The sequence below is a fragment of the Protopterus annectens genome, chromosome 3.part0, assembly GCF_019279795.1.
Source record: "Protopterus annectens isolate FY-2018-M chromosome 3.part0, PAN1.0, whole genome shotgun sequence".
In the NCBI taxonomy this organism is placed as follows: domain Eukaryota; kingdom Metazoa; phylum Chordata; order Ceratodontiformes; family Protopteridae; genus Protopterus; species Protopterus annectens.
In genome coordinates, this window is record NC_056731.1 from 877,148,381 (window position 1) to 877,166,029 (window position 17,649).

Consider the following 17,649-nt stretch of genomic DNA (forward strand, 5'->3'; position numbering starts at 1 on the left):
AGCAAAATATGCATATCTTACATGTTCTGAAAGGCATGCACATATATGAGATTCTGTTGTCTACCTTCCCTAAACACAATGAAAGTGGGATTACTGTGTGGTCTTGTCCAGAAAATTTCATAAGGCTATCTCTTCAAGCAATACAGAGATATTATAATTTGAAGTTAGGATGGAATTCAGGGAAAAACAACCTTACAAACTGACAGGTTGCAGCATTTATAAAACAGGCAGCCAAAGACAAAGGTGTAGCTTTCAGTTCTCTTTAGAGAAGATTACAGAAAAGCTCTCGTAAAAAGAAAAAAACACAGGAACTGCTACCAACCAACTCAAACAGAAGAATACAGTTCCAAAGGAACGCTCGAGTGTAGCAATGTAGTATAGCTAAATTAGCTATAATTAAACACTAATAAGTAGCTTAAAACAAGTTTATTTGAGCACGCTTTCGTCTAAAATAACAATACTTCATCAGAAAGATTTAAATAACAAAACCAGTAGTGCTTTTATACCTTTCAACAATTGAATAATTACCAATCAATGAAAATACCTCCCTCTCATTATTTAAAGAAACATTCTACTATTCACAGTTCATCCATTAAAAATACCCTTTTAAAACTCTATACTTTACTATTTAAAATACTACCTAATATATTTATTGTTATTTAAAGGTAAGGTAATAGAAACTTTACCAAACCATTAATTAAAAAAACTTTTTACAAAAAATATATTATATGAAAAACATTATATAAAGAAACATTATATAAAAAAATATATATAAAAATGTTTTGCAACTTGAATGAGTGGTATTTTAAAACAGGCATAATACTACATGTTTCATTTATACCTGGGAAATGGATGGAGTTTAGTCTTATTTGCCACTTTAACTCTTCTCTTTCCAACCTGTTTTTCCAATCGCCACCCCTATGGTCAACACCAAGGTTCTCCAAAATACCAAAGTGGAAGGTTTTACAGGAGTTATTGTCCCTGAAATGTTTATAAAGCGCACTGTTGTCGTCCTCACATCTAATAGCATAAAGATGTTCATATATCCATCTGCGCAGAGCCCTCTCAGTTTTTCCAGCGTAAAACTGCTGACAGTTCTGAAAGACAGAAAGATAGACTAGCTGTTTAGAACCACATGAGCCTCTCTTTAAATATACTTTCCTCTTAGGTGACCCAATTTCCACCCAATCAACATCTAAAATATATGAACAGTAAGCACAAGAACCACATCTCCTAGTTCCTCTATATGTATCATTTGTCTTTATGGGATGTTCAAGTAAATATTTGAGATTGTTACTAATTTTGAACACAAAACAAGTTTTTTTTTCCCCACAACATCCATTAAACCTTCTTCACCCTTGAACATCACCCAGTTTCTCCTTACTATTTGTTGGATATCCTTCACCTGGGAACCATAAGTCAGTACCATAGATTGTATATAATTTTGCTTGTTTCTTTCCCTAATTTGTTCAACTTCATTTTTTGAACTCTCAGTGGATTTCCCCAATAGGGGTACATATTTCTTACCCCATTCATTTAAAACGTCTTCACTAATAGAGTGTAGCAGAGAAGTTAGGTAGCCTCTTTCCATAAAAAGATTGACTAGATAAGCTATCTCATTCCTACAAGTCTCTTCAGAGGAGCACATTCTTGCTATCCTAACCATTTGGCCCTTTACAATATTTTTCTTGGGGTATCCTGGGTGACAACTATTATATTCCAAGTAATCATTCGAGAATGTAGGTTTCCTATATATTCTTGACATAAAACATGCCCTAATAGAATCAACAGAAATAGTTACATCCAGATAGTTTATAGATTTATTATCGTAGGTACCAGTAAATTTAAAATAATCAGTAGCGGTATTGATATAAGTCAAAAATTCATTTACCGCTTCTTCTTAATATATATAACTACGCCAGATTAGAAATTAATAAAGACCACTGTTAGTACCTAGCATTAACGGACCAGTTCTCTGTAACCATTATTATAGGAAATTTCCCAGAATAATATATCAGGTACCTTAGCTATAAACTGTACTTAGATGGCTCCAGCTGTAATGACACACATGCAGCATTATATTCATGTAATGTAATTTGCTGCGCATAAGTGTAAACAGAGAAGCTATAAATCCAGTGACAAAAAAAACTTTGCATATTCAGGAATAATAAACAGCATTTTTGCTTTGGATGTAATGAAAACTCAGCAAAGAAGCATCCTAGGCCCTTATTGCTCTCAGCATAGTGAGCAATAGTTCAGCACAACACTCACAATGAAAACTAAGTATAATGTCTTTAAAAGACAATCTCATGGATTCAGCACTCGTGGTAAGAGCTGTGGTAAAAAGACCCTGTTTCTGTGATGTGTAGATTTTTTGATTCAGAGACACATTAGTTGCAATTAAGAAAGAGCTTATTACTGCCTAATATGCATTTCTCTGAATTAGTGTTAACTACTGTGAGTGCAGATGAACAATTTCCTGTGGTAATTAAAGTGTCAACCCAAGAATTTTTCTGGTAAATTTCATAAAAAAGTGCTGATCTATTTTGAACAGGCAGGCTTTTATGTACAAAAAACAAAAACATAGACAAAAACAGCCAGTATTCTGTGGGCAGACCTTCTGAAATATTTAGCAGTTAAGGGGTTAAAGACACTGTTACACTATCATCACTGTAGGAACAGTGCAAATTCATGAATGCTTCAGTATCCAGTAAAAGACCAATCTAGTACAATTACACAGTCTGCAGAAAGTATATGTATTGCAAATGTGCTTCTTAGGTAATTTATCCAGATGTCAGGCTTTGTAAAAATATTATTACACTTCTTGAAACATTTCTGTCTTAGACATAGCTAGTATGCATATGAAGTTTATTGTTGGGCAGTGTATGTGCATATAAACAATAATCAATAGTGTGGGTTATGCAGCATTTAGCCCACAAGTGTTTGAATATAGTTGCACAGGGTGATTCATTAAACCCTACACTGACATTTTCTACTTTGTGCATGTCACACTACAAGGCACACATGGTAGCAATGACTTTTAGATTCAGTAAGTGCTGTGTAGAGGTGCACACCAGCATGCAAACAAGGTAAATACTGCTGGATGCTAATTACAGCATAAGCAGCTGAACTGCATGCTAATCAACCAATTCAACACAGTGGAGGTATTCGACAAGCCATAAAGTAACCTTGTAGACTCTGTGCTGTTTTTTTCTGCGAATTCCAAAACCTTTTGGAATACAGCCATGGAAAGGGGTCTACAAGGAAAGAATGTTAGGGGCTGCTGCTGCTTTAATTCATTTGTATGTGCTACAGGCCAAAGCCAGTGCTTCTGCTGCTGTCAATAGGCCTCGGCCAAGAAGGAGAAGAGTTTTCAGGCCCCATTTAGCTTTTCACAACCACATGATATGGATTGTGCAGAGTGCTACAGGGTGAATAAAGACACACTACAGGAACTCTGTAACCTCTGCTGTCCTCAACTCAGAACCAGGGCCAACCAAGTGGAACCCATCCCAGTGGAGACAAAGCTATGCGTAGCACTTAGAATCTTAGCTATATGTATCTTTCAGACACCAACAGGGGACATGCTGATGGTGTCACAGGCATCAGCATCTAGGATCCTTCATCAATTCCTGAAAGCTGTGCTCCAACATGCCAGTAACCACATATATTTTCCCTGTAGTCCTGAGTGCAGGGCCAGAAATATGCAGGAGTTCTACCATGTAGCACACTACCCTGAAGCACTGGGTACTACAGATTGTACACATACAGAAATGAAGGCATCACATGGGGAACAGGGTAGGCTCCACATAAACAGAAAGGGCTACCACTCTATCACCTGCCAATTGTGTGTAATGCCAAGAGAATCATCTTGAACTTGTGTGCTGGCAACCCTGGCAGTTACCATGACTCACATATCTGGCACACCTCCCAACTGTACCAGATGATTGCTAAGGGGGATATCCCACAAGGTAATTTACTGGGGGATGCAGGTTATGCTCTGGAATTGTGGCTGATGATACCCATCCGAAATGCACATACACCCATGGAAGAATGACATAATGAGGCACATGCTCAAGCCAGAAATTAATATCATAGAGCATGTGTTTGGACTGCTGAAGTCACGGTTCCAGTGCCTAGATACATCTGGGGGAGCCCTGCAATACAATTCATGGACATGTACAGAACTATTCACAGTATGTTCCATGCTACACAAAATCATCATGAGAAAACAGCTCAACAGGATCAGTAAGGGGAAGGGGTACACATCCCACTACGAATGCCAAGATCACCACAACCACAGACAGATAAGGAGTCAGAGGGGGAACTACCAGCTGCTCTGGGTGTAGATAGACAAAGACATGCTCAATATGCTCTTGCATTGGCTAAGAGACAACACATAGTACACTCACTCGCCACCTAGGGGCATGAAACCTTCCTTCTACGCACATACATATAGTAACATTGATACCATGCAATTAACACAACCTTTACCTTCCAATGAATTTGCTGTATACTGCTTGAATCAGACAGAGTCAGCCCTGAACTAAAACCGTGTCAACTGCTGCATTTACAAGGTAAGTCTTGATCCTGGAATGTATTATGTAATAATTTGAATGAGTAGCATATTCTTGTATTTCACTGCTTGGTACTGTAAGCAAGTAAAAGGTGGGAGATTCTTACAGAAATGATCTTAACATGTGACAGCAGAGACTTATGTGACTTATATGTGCCCATTATTAAGTAGTAGGCCTCAGATATCAAAGATTCACACAGTCATACCTCACAAAAGTAATGATGATTACTGCATGTCCTCAGTTTAGCACCATACATTTGTACTGGAAAATCATTAAAGAGAGAAGATAGAAAGTGATAATAAACATTACAGTTTCTGACTTCACTACTCTCACAAGATCATTCACAATAAAGTTGGGAAACTTTGATGCTACCAACTGTCTAACTTTCCAAGGCAAATGTCAAAGTCAAAGGTAAAATTATCAGTTCAACACCACAAATGCAGATATACTAAGCACTAAGTCAGCTAGATCAATGTGTATGTATGCCTTTAGGAAGCTTTCCAGGGGCTTGCACAAGTGTATAAATACTGAGCATGTGCAAGCTTGACTGACATTTTGTAGTAAGCTGTTCAGATGTAAGCATGTATGTCTCTATAGTTTGTCTGTTAATCAGTTTGTTTACATTTTGTAATGCTGTTAGCCATCCTGATGTGTTTTCATGTAATAAAGCATATAAATGAACTACCCCATCTATTCACCATCTATAGTAGATAGAGGCAAGTGACATCAGCTATGCACCCTGAGCATCAGACACAAAGCTTATGTATCCCTGAATCCAAAAGATAGAAAACAGGGATATGGCACAGTTATCATCACTTGCACAGGGTGTTGTGCATATGGGAGGGGGCAGGAGACCTAGGCTGATAAAAAAGGTCAGTGAGTGTGTGTGAGTAAGAAAAACAAGCAGGCAGACATTTGGATAAACCAGCAAACGGACAGTGAGACAAAATGAGTTTTAAGCTACACGGCTGAACCATGTAACTGTTGTGTGTGTGTCTGTAGGAGTCCCCCAGGTGAATTTGGTGTGTGAGTACCTGCATGAATACAACAAGCTCTGTGCTGACTCTACATCATGGTATGTCAGACAGGTGTCAGCCATGCATGGTAGAGGTGGCAGTTCATCGTTGTTGTCCCCAACCACAAGAACTGGCTCTGCCAGGAGTTGCACTGGCACATCCATGTGCATGGTTAGATACACTGATGCTACCTAAACATGACTGATGTCTGTTGGATGAGCTCCCTTCAAGGGGATGCCCAGAACCATGACCCCATGACCTGCCACATCTTGGTTTTAATAGCACACTCACCTATGGAGCAGTAGAAGTACTGCAACTTTTGGAGTGGGATTGGACATGGCCACATTGGCTTACAGCAGATGATGAGACTGACCTATAGCCATGAGGATGCCATTCCCATCCCAGCAGATATTCCATCACAGATAATGCTCGTTCCATGACAAACACCCCTCATTCCATCACAGACACCCCTTGTTCCAACATGTCATTCATCTGATCCATTAAATCGGCAGCATGGTGGAGGCAGTCACTCATGTCAGTCTGTGTCACATCTACAACCCTGAGCATTTGTCTGGAGCACCTATGGGAATGTGCCTTTGCCTCCATGATATTAATGGCCCTAAAAATACATTGAGTGGCATGGGAAGAGACACCTAGACAAGGTGGAGGAAGGACAGTAGGCCTCCTCTGAGCACCTCTATCAACCCTCCTGTGTGGCTCCTCACCCACACTTTGGCTATAGCCAGACTCAATAGGCACTGAAGCTGCAATACCTACATTTTGCTTATCAGTAACCTCACCCTCCACCTGTCCAATATCTGTGGGGTCACTGGAATGGGTAGGCATAGGCCTACAGGCTGGGACTGATGAAATTGCAGGGGATGGCTGTATGTCAACTTCAATGTCAGATTCAACCTGTGCACCCCCTGACTGTGCCTCAGTTTGGCCAACATCAGCATCAGAGTCTGCTGATACACTGACATCAAGTAGCAGAGGGCCCACACTTCCACTGTCATGATCACCTGTGATAAAAAGCAACAAACACAGGAAAAATTAATAACTACACTACTCTAATCTAATATATGCTAACAAACTAAAAGTGGTGCCACTATTACAGACAGGACAGCAATACACACAACAGGCCTGACATCAACGGCACACACTAAAATATTTATTTAAATTGCTCAGCAATACTGACATAAAAATGTTTGGCTTGATATGCAGGTGAGGGTCCCCTCTGCAATTCAGATAGCCCTGGAAGAAGTTAAGCAAAAGGAAAGGGCAACATCATCACAATTAACAGTAACACAGGAGGTAATACTTTTACCTCTTTATATGTCCATTACGTATACTTACAACAAGAATGTGGCTGACATCTCCATCATAAGCTAATAACTGTAGCAATCTTCAATTCTCCCTCCCAAAAAATAATTCATGTGACACAGAAGTAAAGCACTGTTTTCAATTGTTTTACTATACAACAGCATTCAACTGTTGAGATACCAAAGACTACCTGAAAGCTCCTGCTGTGATGTGTTGATTTTCCCTGAGGCTGTTGCACCAACATCTAGGACATGCTGTACTGCACTTTCCTGGGAACTGTCTGGATCTCTGATATTGTCCAGGAACTCTACATTCACTGTTTGTGGTGGCTCCATAGCAGACCCTCCTCTGGTAACCATCTGGTCACGGCCCACTGCAGCTGCTCTCCGAGCAGATGTGATCATGTCAGTGGACCTGTGGTGCACCTGCTTGTATGTCCTGCCATGGCCATACACAGCATTTACATCATCCACAATCTGGCACCAAATTTGAATTCTGTATGCCATATCTCCCCGCTCCCTTTCAAGCAGGAATGCACCATGTTGCTAAAGGCATCCACTATGACCTGTATCTCAGCATCATTGAAGGAGGATGTGGGAGGAGTGACACACCTGGGAGGCATACTCATAGGTGTCCTAAATGACAACAGAAGGATAATACACATAAACATCACATATCCACAAAATTACTGTTCCCAGATAAAACAGAAAAGGTAGCCACTCAGTAGTACCCACTAGAGAAAAATAAAACAGTCTAGAGATGTGAAATATGAACAGGCCAGATGCAGAAAAAAAGAGTAACAGTAGCAACATATCCTTGTTTGTGCCAAAACAGTAACTCAGCCTTGCCCCCACACAACAAAAACAGGCAATTGACACATTTTGCTAACAAACCATCTTTAAAATGCTAAAAGTGCTATCAAAGGAACTGTTCCTGAAACATTTGTACACATTCATTGCACAGCATTCCATTTTCAAGAACTGGAAATCATGTATACCTGTGAAATGGCTTAACAAACATGGCCATGGCATCAGTACACTTCAAACTAATGAATACAGATAAAAGTGTAAAAGCCTTTGCTCAGATCTTTCTGAAATACCTTGCAACAAAAGCAGTATGTAGCTGACAATATGCAAGTGTATCTTCTGAAGTTCAGTAATCCTCTGTGCAGATATATCCCAAAGAAATAGTGTATGTTCAGTCCACTCCATATAAACAAGTCTCTTCACCATCAGTTTGCCTAACTACAGGGGTGCCTTTGTATATGGTGCAGATTTAGGGCTGTTAGCACAGTGGATATGCAAATGAGGTGTGAACCCATTAGCATTGCTGAATCCCAAATACTTGGATCTGATTAGGAGATGTAAACATAGTGCAGGCACTCCCTCAGTGTTTGTTTTTAGTGGATTGCAACTGTGAATGATTACTAGATGGGAGAAGGAAAACACAACAACACTGCAGGCTGCCTTACATCCACTGGGTGTGTCAGGTTAGATCTACAAAGTGTTACATGTAAGGTTGGGGATGCAAGTAAGCAGCACATAATTCACAGCTTGAGTTCTTTAACATTCATCATTTGTTGGCAACTGCATATGATATTTATTTCCAGTTAATATCCTCACACATTTTAAGGCCAATTATATAGAATGGCTTACAGACTGCATGTCTACATTACTGGTCAGATTACTGAAGAATGCCCAACAAGCACAGACAAGTAAGACAGAGCTGTATATTTTCAAGCAATAATCATAACAGGTTGTATGATCATTAAGTGCACTACACCCAAAATTAAAAAATGTACAAATAACAATCATATGGTTTCATATTACTCTAGATGCTGTTTCAGTTGGTTGTGTGCGGAATAAGTTCAGTTCTTTGCTGCAAAGCTGTTTGTGTATCACAGAGGAATAAAGCACCCATCCTGTGTTCTGAAGGTGCATTGGAGCAAGAGTTCAAATCCAGATCTATGCAGCTATATTTCACGTGAGCCATCATTTTCTTGTGTGTATGTCATACATTGATTTACTTCATTTCAATTACTTGCCTTTTTTTTTCTTTTTTTTCCTTTTCTTTGTCTAATTTTTTTGGGGGGAGCAGTATTTGAGAGATGCAAAATGCAATCATGGGAATGGAGGAAATGAATGGCAGGTTTGGCTGTACTTATCTTGTCTGTATGAAGCACAGTAGTGTGCAAACTGAACAACTGCACCACCGAGGAAGCAGACAGGACTCAGCCTAAAATATAAACCGGATACATTCAATTAATTCTGCTGGGCACTACAAAAACTTACTAAGTGGTATTGCATGGTTTTGTGCAGTGGTTCCCCAGTAGCTGCAGCCATCAAACACCCACAGACAAGACTCAGATAGCTAAAAATAGAAACCGGATACATTCAATTAATTCTTTTGGGCACCACGCAAACCTTCTAACCAGTGTTGAGCGGTGGTTAAGACAGAGATCTTAAGAATGCTTAGTAAGTTAGGGAATGTCATGTAACTAGTCCTGTGGCAGTAGGTGTAAGTATAGGACTGAAGTAGAGATGATCCTGGGATCTAGTACAGGATGTGCAACCCTTTTTTTTTTTACTGTTGTGACATTGCAGCTTATAGTAGCAATGAATTGAAACATGAACAAGTGTTATTTCAACTGTCTTGTGGCAACAGGTGTAAGTGTAGGACTGCCATAAACATGGCACTGGGTTCTAATACAGGATATTCTATACACTTTTACTGTTTTTCCACTTCCCATTACATTTACTCTCAGTTATAACAATTTAGATAGTGGAGCTGGTACTAATTATATGTATGAGGGATGACACACTATTACTGTGCTTTTTATTTATTTTTTTATTTATGAATTATCAGATTTATTGTCAGATGTATGACTGAGGGTATACTCTGTACTATATTTCTGTAAGTATAATTCTGCTATCTAGACTTACATGCCTTCACATTTGTCTAAGAAACATACAGAACTGCCTCTATATTGTATAACCCTGCCAGGTCACACACACACCTGTGTAACAGCTCATACTGTCACCTGCATTTATGTATGATGCCTGACTATGTCTTAGTAGCAACTGTGCTGTGGCCAAGATGGAAAATGAACACTGTGGAAGTAAATGTTTTTTGGTTTGCATCCCACAGTGTAAACATCAGTTTTTCATTCTTCACTGCTTGACACTGTTGCTCTCTGCACAGCAACATGCAAATGCATAGTGCAATTATGCACACTCCAGTAAAAACAATAACTGGAATTGGCAGGAAAGCATCAGTCACCATTGCTCTGGATCCACTGGTAGATAGACATGGCAGGCATTAGTGGGGAAAAGTGCCAGGTTTAGGGCACAGAGGTGGTGTGTCTAGGAGTCCAGGATATTCATTGGACTCTTGGTAAAGCACCACAGCCACAGGCTTCTGCAAAGGGGCTGTTCTGGCTCCCAGTACAGGTCTGAGGCTTGGAATAGTTTAGCCCAGGCTGTATGCAGTGCCACTGTTATCCCGTACATTGGAGAGCTATGTAGACATAATTTCAATGACCTACGGAGGAGGAAGAGGGATACACTCAACCACTGGTTTGAGCAATTTAGAACTGAGGATATCCCACATCTGTGTAAGTATCAACACAAGAGAATATTGGTAAGACTTACAAAGCTGAATATAGGCAAGACTAGTATGTATAATAGTCTTCTGCTCTGTTCTGTTTTTTTCCACAGCTGCCAGTGATTGGGAGTGCAATGTCTGAGCCCATGGAGCTAGATTGCCGAGACTGAGGGAAGCAAGTGGTATGTATGCAGCAGAAGGGTAGTGTTATTGTAGCATTAAAAGTTAAAGATAGCTTTTTGGGTATTTTATACAGTTGTATCAAACTGAGCATGCATATCCAACCTGTAAAGGCAAGCATGCATGCATTAGTCTGTAGCACAAACCAATTGTAAGAGTCCAATATTAGACATTAGTCAGAGGTTATGGGTTCAAATATCACATTTCACAACTATGCAATACTGTTATTTCTTCAATAATATTAACATTATATTAAAGCCTCTATACTAGTGGCACAAATGCCCTGCTGTAAACTGTTATCTGTATAATTGGAACATGCATATGTGCAATATATGCACAGTTCAAGGATTAGTTGCTACAATCTGTAGTATACTGTGCATCTGTCAGGAGGTGGTAAACTTTAATGTAAAAGTTAAGATAAAATAGGGTTGAATAATTGTATTAATGCAGTGTATGTCACATATGAAGGTACTAATCTTATCTCCTTCTTTTCTCCCACCCCAACCATTAGGGTCTATATTATATCAGTGAACTCTTGAAATTGTGAACTCTGTATAATTGACCCAAACACTTTGAAAATCAAAAATGACGAACACAAGGATCAGCGATTATTTTTCCAGGGAAAAAATTGCTGATTCATGAAAAAAACACAAAATAAAGTTGTCCGCCCACACCCCGCCTACTTAAATGTACCAACTCCGAGAATGCACCACAGTGGACAAAATGGCAAAGTCCCAAAAACGGCCCAGTGATTTTTTTCCCTGGGAAAAAAAAAATTGCTGTTCCATGCTTTTGGAATTTTGCCATTTTGGGTAAACACGTTTGATTAAACGGCGTTCGCAACTTTAACCAGTCACTTACATAATAGGAACCAACCATTATGTATCTTTTTATTTCATTTTATTTTTAAAATGTGTTTTATTTTATTATTATTTTATTTTATAAATATTTTTTTAATTTTATATATATTTTATTTTCTTTTATGTTATTTTTATTTTATTTATTTTTTATTTTCTTTTTTTGTTATTATGTTTCATCAAAATGTATCCATGTCATCCATGTGTACCATATCACTAAATGCTCCACAGCATAGTGAGGTAGGCCAGCCCCATTAGATCAGCTTGTACCTACTCCACCAGCCGCAGCACCAATTCCCAGCACAGCACTTTTGGGAGCCAATCTGGCAGCACTGCCTCTGCTGCCCCTGCACTACCTGCATGCTGAGGTAGTCTTGCGCCAGAGACTGATCCAGAGGTATCCTCCGGGAGTAGTGGCAGAGGTGGAGATTTCATCATCTGCACCAAGTTGCCAGGGATGGTGCGTAGAGTGGTGCTCAGCACTGTTGGTGCATGCTGGCTGGAGAGGCTGCTCTGCCTCATTTTGCATAGTACTAGGTGGAGGAGGAGGAGATGTCAAGCACGTTAGCCACCAGTGGAGTGAGGTGAAAGTGATGACAGTCAAGTGGGTGAGGACTCAATTCCCACTGTTTCCCAGCTTGACAACAGTGGGCTCTGGATGTCCCCACCCTCACCCCAATCATGGTGTCCTGCAACCTTTTGTGTCCATCCCCATCCCTGTCTCTTGTCTTGTTTGTCATCTCTGTCTGCAATTGCTTCCTCACCTACCCAACTTATCTGACCCAGGCATACTTACGCCCCTTCTCCAACATTCTTCTCTCTCTCTGAAATAATTAAATGGGCACTTGTTCCACAAAAAAAAAAAAAGCATCCCATACATAGCTCTCCATTTTATACATGTCTTCTTAATTCACTTAATTTAGTCAAATTGGCTATACATGATTGCATTGTGGTCACCCCTCTTTCTAGAGGTGACAGTCCAAATTCAGTTAATAATTTGCACACATGTTCAGTTTACACTGGTAAAGAAATGGATAATTATGGTTCTTTCCTACCTCCTCACTGGACATTCCTGTCCTCCTTTCCCTTTGTTCTACCCCTTACTTGTTCCCCATTTCAACACATTCCTATCTAGCCCATTTCACCACTTTAATCTGGTCAAAAAATAGAATCACATACAACACATATAAGTCATTGGAGAAGCAATGGAACCCATCACTTTTTGGGGTCCATGTTTGCACGGAGGTGTGCATTGCCCACCAATGTGCAGCAACATGAGTGGCAGCAAACTGCTCCTGTTACCTTAGCACAATGCCAATTAACATCAGTGTGCTATGCTAACACACAGCAACACATGTACTATAAAGAATCCATGGCATTGCATTATCACTCTGTAATGTAAAGTATTTAAAAGTATTAGATACACCTGGATTTGAAACCAAGTACCATCTGGCCCCAAAAAGGATAGTATCAATGCATTAACACATGCTGCCACAGAGTCAGTTAAGCAGCAGGTGTGTTTCATAGACTCAGTATTAACTAATTAACTTAGCAATGCAGCTCACGTTGGCATGCTGCTTAGCTAGGTGCAAACATGTGCATCTAGCATGCTTATTCACTTTGCCAACCATTGAACAGCCATGCTGCTCACAACACTATGGAAATGTAGACATTATTCTGTATTACTACTGTTTGCTGTCCATTTCTTGTCTATGACATGAAGTCACATGTGGAAAAATTACAAACTGCGGCCCTAACAATATGTCACATATTTATATTACTTCCATGTGTTGCCACTCCCAAGCACTGCAACTCTGGTGTCTCAGTAGTTTTTCCTCCCATATATCACCTAAACTACAAAATGTAATATCAGATGTTGCATAATATACAATGCGCATCAATCTGGTATCATGCAGAACTAAAACTATTGATGCATACTCCTAAAAACACTTATCTGTAAGGCTAGGGAGGGAATCAGCATGGACCTTATCCACAGAGACATAGCTGACCTTCAACACACTTGACCTGACTCATTTTCTTTTTTTCAAGGGTAGATCTTGCTTATTGAACCTTGTGGACTTCTTTGACACTGACCACAAAGACCTGGATGAGGGATAACAGGACTTAACATCTATGTGGAGTTATCCAACCCTTCTGACACTATCCTCCATTCATGTCTTACAGGAATTAAGACATACAGTAGTCGATGGATCGCCAACTGGCTCACCGACAGAACACACACTCTCAGAGTTGGGGACTGCACCTCCACCACTAGTCATTTACCATTAGAATATCACAAGGTTCTCTGCTGGGCTCTCAACTGTTTGCAAACTACTTCCCTGAAGTGCAAGCAATGGTAGATGACCTGTAGTTTACCAGGATTGCAGATGACTGTTAACTGGACACACACACACATAGAGTCCCCCAGTGATGGTAACATATGACAGAAGATGCTGATAAACACAAATGACTGATGCCAGAATCATGGACTGAAGCTTAAAGCATACAATGCCTCATTGTCCCCTTTGGCAATGAAGTAATCCTGTTAATTATGATACACAAAGCACCCCCTAAGCTCAAACACAGTGTTGTGAGACTTGGGAACACATGTTGATATCAATCTACACTTTCATCACTGTATCCATAGTGGTGACACACACATTCTGTATTGTGCACCTCATACATATGACCATCACATCCAAAACCAGGGTGGTCATATATCAGACCACTAATTGAGTACAATGCTCCCTTCTGTCTGTACCTCACCAGACACATGCAGTAACTGGAGAAAACACAGGTTTGTGCCTGGGATAATCAGGACCTCCAAACTCAACATACATGGAAGGACTGAAAGACCTGTCACTGTACACAGTACCATGCAGGCTGCTGACAGGTGACCTATGTCTGGCCTTCAGAACAGTCTCAGATCATGCCCTACTGGAAATGTTGGACATTTGCAAATCAAATGGTGCAAGAACAACTTGCCCCAGGGTTATCAACCTAGCCTGTGACTTAAACAGAACATGCTGGGAGACAGCTATATCACCCAGCAGTTCACACTCCTCTGTAATATGCTCCCACTGCATGTGGAATAGTGATCCTCAATGACCCGCTCAAGCACAACCTTGAGTACTGGTTATGTGATTGTAAAGTCATCTCTGGGATGGTACCTATGTCCCTCATGGACAGGGCCAGCTGGTGCTGTTCACAAAATTGCTCTGCTAACAACCATCTAACTATATTCAGTAAGAGTACTTGTGTTTTCTAAACACAAAAAGGCCATTAGGCTAATAGCCTCCTATGAACCTACAAAGCTATGAACCTATGCAGGCCTCCCAAAGACTTGTCTCCCACACGGTCTGCTGATGTAATCTACTATAAGTTGACCTGCACTCTTGTAAAAGTCGCACTTGTACCATGGTGCTTGTGTAAAGTACTGTGTTCTGTAGTCTGTGTACTTGGATAGGTAGGGGTTCTATTCTCACTGCAGTTAACTGTGTGTGTGTGTGTGTATTTGTGTGTGTGTGTGTGTAGGGGGGTGTCTAGACAGGAGAGCAGGAGTGGGTATCCCACAGTTTCTACTCCAATGCCTTGAATTGACAGTATTTTGATTCTTGAAGATGCATACACATCCATTCCATGCAGCCCAGCCAACATCTTGTCCCCCCAAATGGCTTGCTGATGTCATCTACTATAAGTTGACCGGCACTCTGGTGAAAGTCAGACTTGTGCCATGGTGCTTGCGTAAAGTATTGTGTTCTCTAGTCTGTGTGCTTAGATAGGTAGTGGTTCTATTATCACTGCAGTCAAGTGTGTGTGTGTGTGTGTGTGTGTGTGTGTGTGTGTGTGTGTGTGTGTGTGTGTGTGTGTGTGTGTGTGAGCTCTTGCTTGACATTACAGAGAGCATTTTACACCAGCATGTGGGATACTGCTATTTACTCCTCGACAGGGACAGCTATAAAGTGTTGTCTGAGACACTCCAAGTCAGACTTGTGCCATGGCACTTGGGTAAAGTGCTAAGTTCTGTAGTCTATGTACTTAAGTAGGGGTTCTATTCTCACTGCAGTCAAGAGTGTGTGTGTGTGTGTGTGTGTGTGTGTGTGTGTGTGTGTGTGTGTGTGTGTGTGTGTGTGTGAGTGTGTGTGTGTGTGTGTGTGTGTGTGTGTGTGTGTGTGTGTGTGTGTGTGTGTGTGTATGTGTGTGTCTACATGTGTGTGAGCTCTTGCTTGACATTACAGAGAGCAGTTTATACCAACATGTGGGACACTGTTATATTCTCCTCAACAGACACTGTTGATGTCATCAGCTATATCAGATTTTTGGATATGCAGTACTCCCACCAGGGTAGTGTCAGACACTGGCCTGGAGGGAAGGCACAAGTTACCTCATCCTATACAAGACAGATTTCAGTGACAATGGCTTTTAATCAATCCACATACATCATGGTATGGTTTGTAGGCCCTGTGTTATCCTGCTGAGAAAGCCCTGTGAGCTCTTCAGCTGCTGCATGTATCTGGTGAGATACATGCAAAAGAGAACATTATAGTCTGTTACTGTTCTGGTGAGGTTTGACTACAATGCTGTCATACAATCCTAAGATATGAATATCATGGCATGACTGATGATGTGCACAACACAGGCTTTCAAGACCAGTGTGGACACTTGGTGGTCAAAGTTCAGATTGCTATCTACATGTGTTCCAAGTGCTTGTATCACTAGTTTTCAGCACAGAAGGACAGCTTTCAATGCTGTGATTAACATGCAATTCCACTTTTCAGATTGGCAACGTAAAAGACACACTTCTGCATTTATTTGTAGATTTTGTGCCTTTGTCACCATTTGTCTGGTGTTAGCTCCTCCTCTGTTATCATTATTGGTGGTCTCAGTGATTGCAGCCAATATGCAAGAGTCAGCAAACTTAACCAAAGGCCATATACTTTAGCCTGCATTGTCCAGAAATAGAGTCCAAACAGTGAAAGGACAAGCACAGATTCAACAACTTTCACAGTATGTGTTCTGTTGGTTACCCATGTAATGATGTAAGGGTTAATCTCAAGCTGGGAGGGTGTTTCAAAGATACCTTTGTAAGGAATTGTGTCAAAACCCTAGGTCAGATCACAAGAGAAAGTATACACTGTCTTTCCTTCATCCAGGCCTATCACATGGAATCGGGTTGTGACAACATCACAGATTGCCTACAGCATGAATCAGTGCATACACCTTCCTGATATGGTTGAATACACACTTCAACACACCCTCCACACAGACTATGATCCCATAAAAGGGTGTATATCAACATGCATCCATCTGAATCATGGGGACGGCACCTGATGCATGCATATAAAGAGACATCCTGACTCTCCTTGACTGTGAAGTAGACCAACATGCCATCATGGACCTCTTCTACATGTACACTAGTAATATTCTGGTTGTATACAACAGACCTGTGTGAGCTGTTTATGCTACTTCATGTCTGCTACATCTGATAGATGTCCTAAAAGAGGTTTTTGAGAGCATGCATGATGACAACAGTATCATCTTGTGGAACCTATCCAGATCAACAGATTTGACACAAATCCCCAGTAAGGTGTCCAATCAACACTATAATATGTGGCCATAAATAGCTATATCACCAAATAGGGGGACCAGTGTATCACATATGTGGCATTTCACTATGTTGAAATGTGTGACATGACCTATATCTCAGGTCCAGTGATCAGGTCCCTACATCAAGGCTATCTGCTAGGTTCTTTCCTGTCAATTTGCTAAGTGATGGACATCACAGATGATATACACATCATGTGTCCAAACAGCTGCCTGAAGGACTACAGATTGTGAGTGATCATTCACTCCAGCTGTGATATTAGTATAATACAGACAGTATCAACACATACCAAAAAATAATCCCACAGCCATGACAACACCTGCACTGACAAGAAACATGGGTGGATTTGTTAATCAGGAAACAAACACACCACCCAAATATAATATGGACATCACACCCTATAATCAGACCAATAGGCATGTGACTCATATCTTGGGGTAGATAGTAAGTGGTAGATCCACCAGCATGTGGTCACAGTGCAGACTACT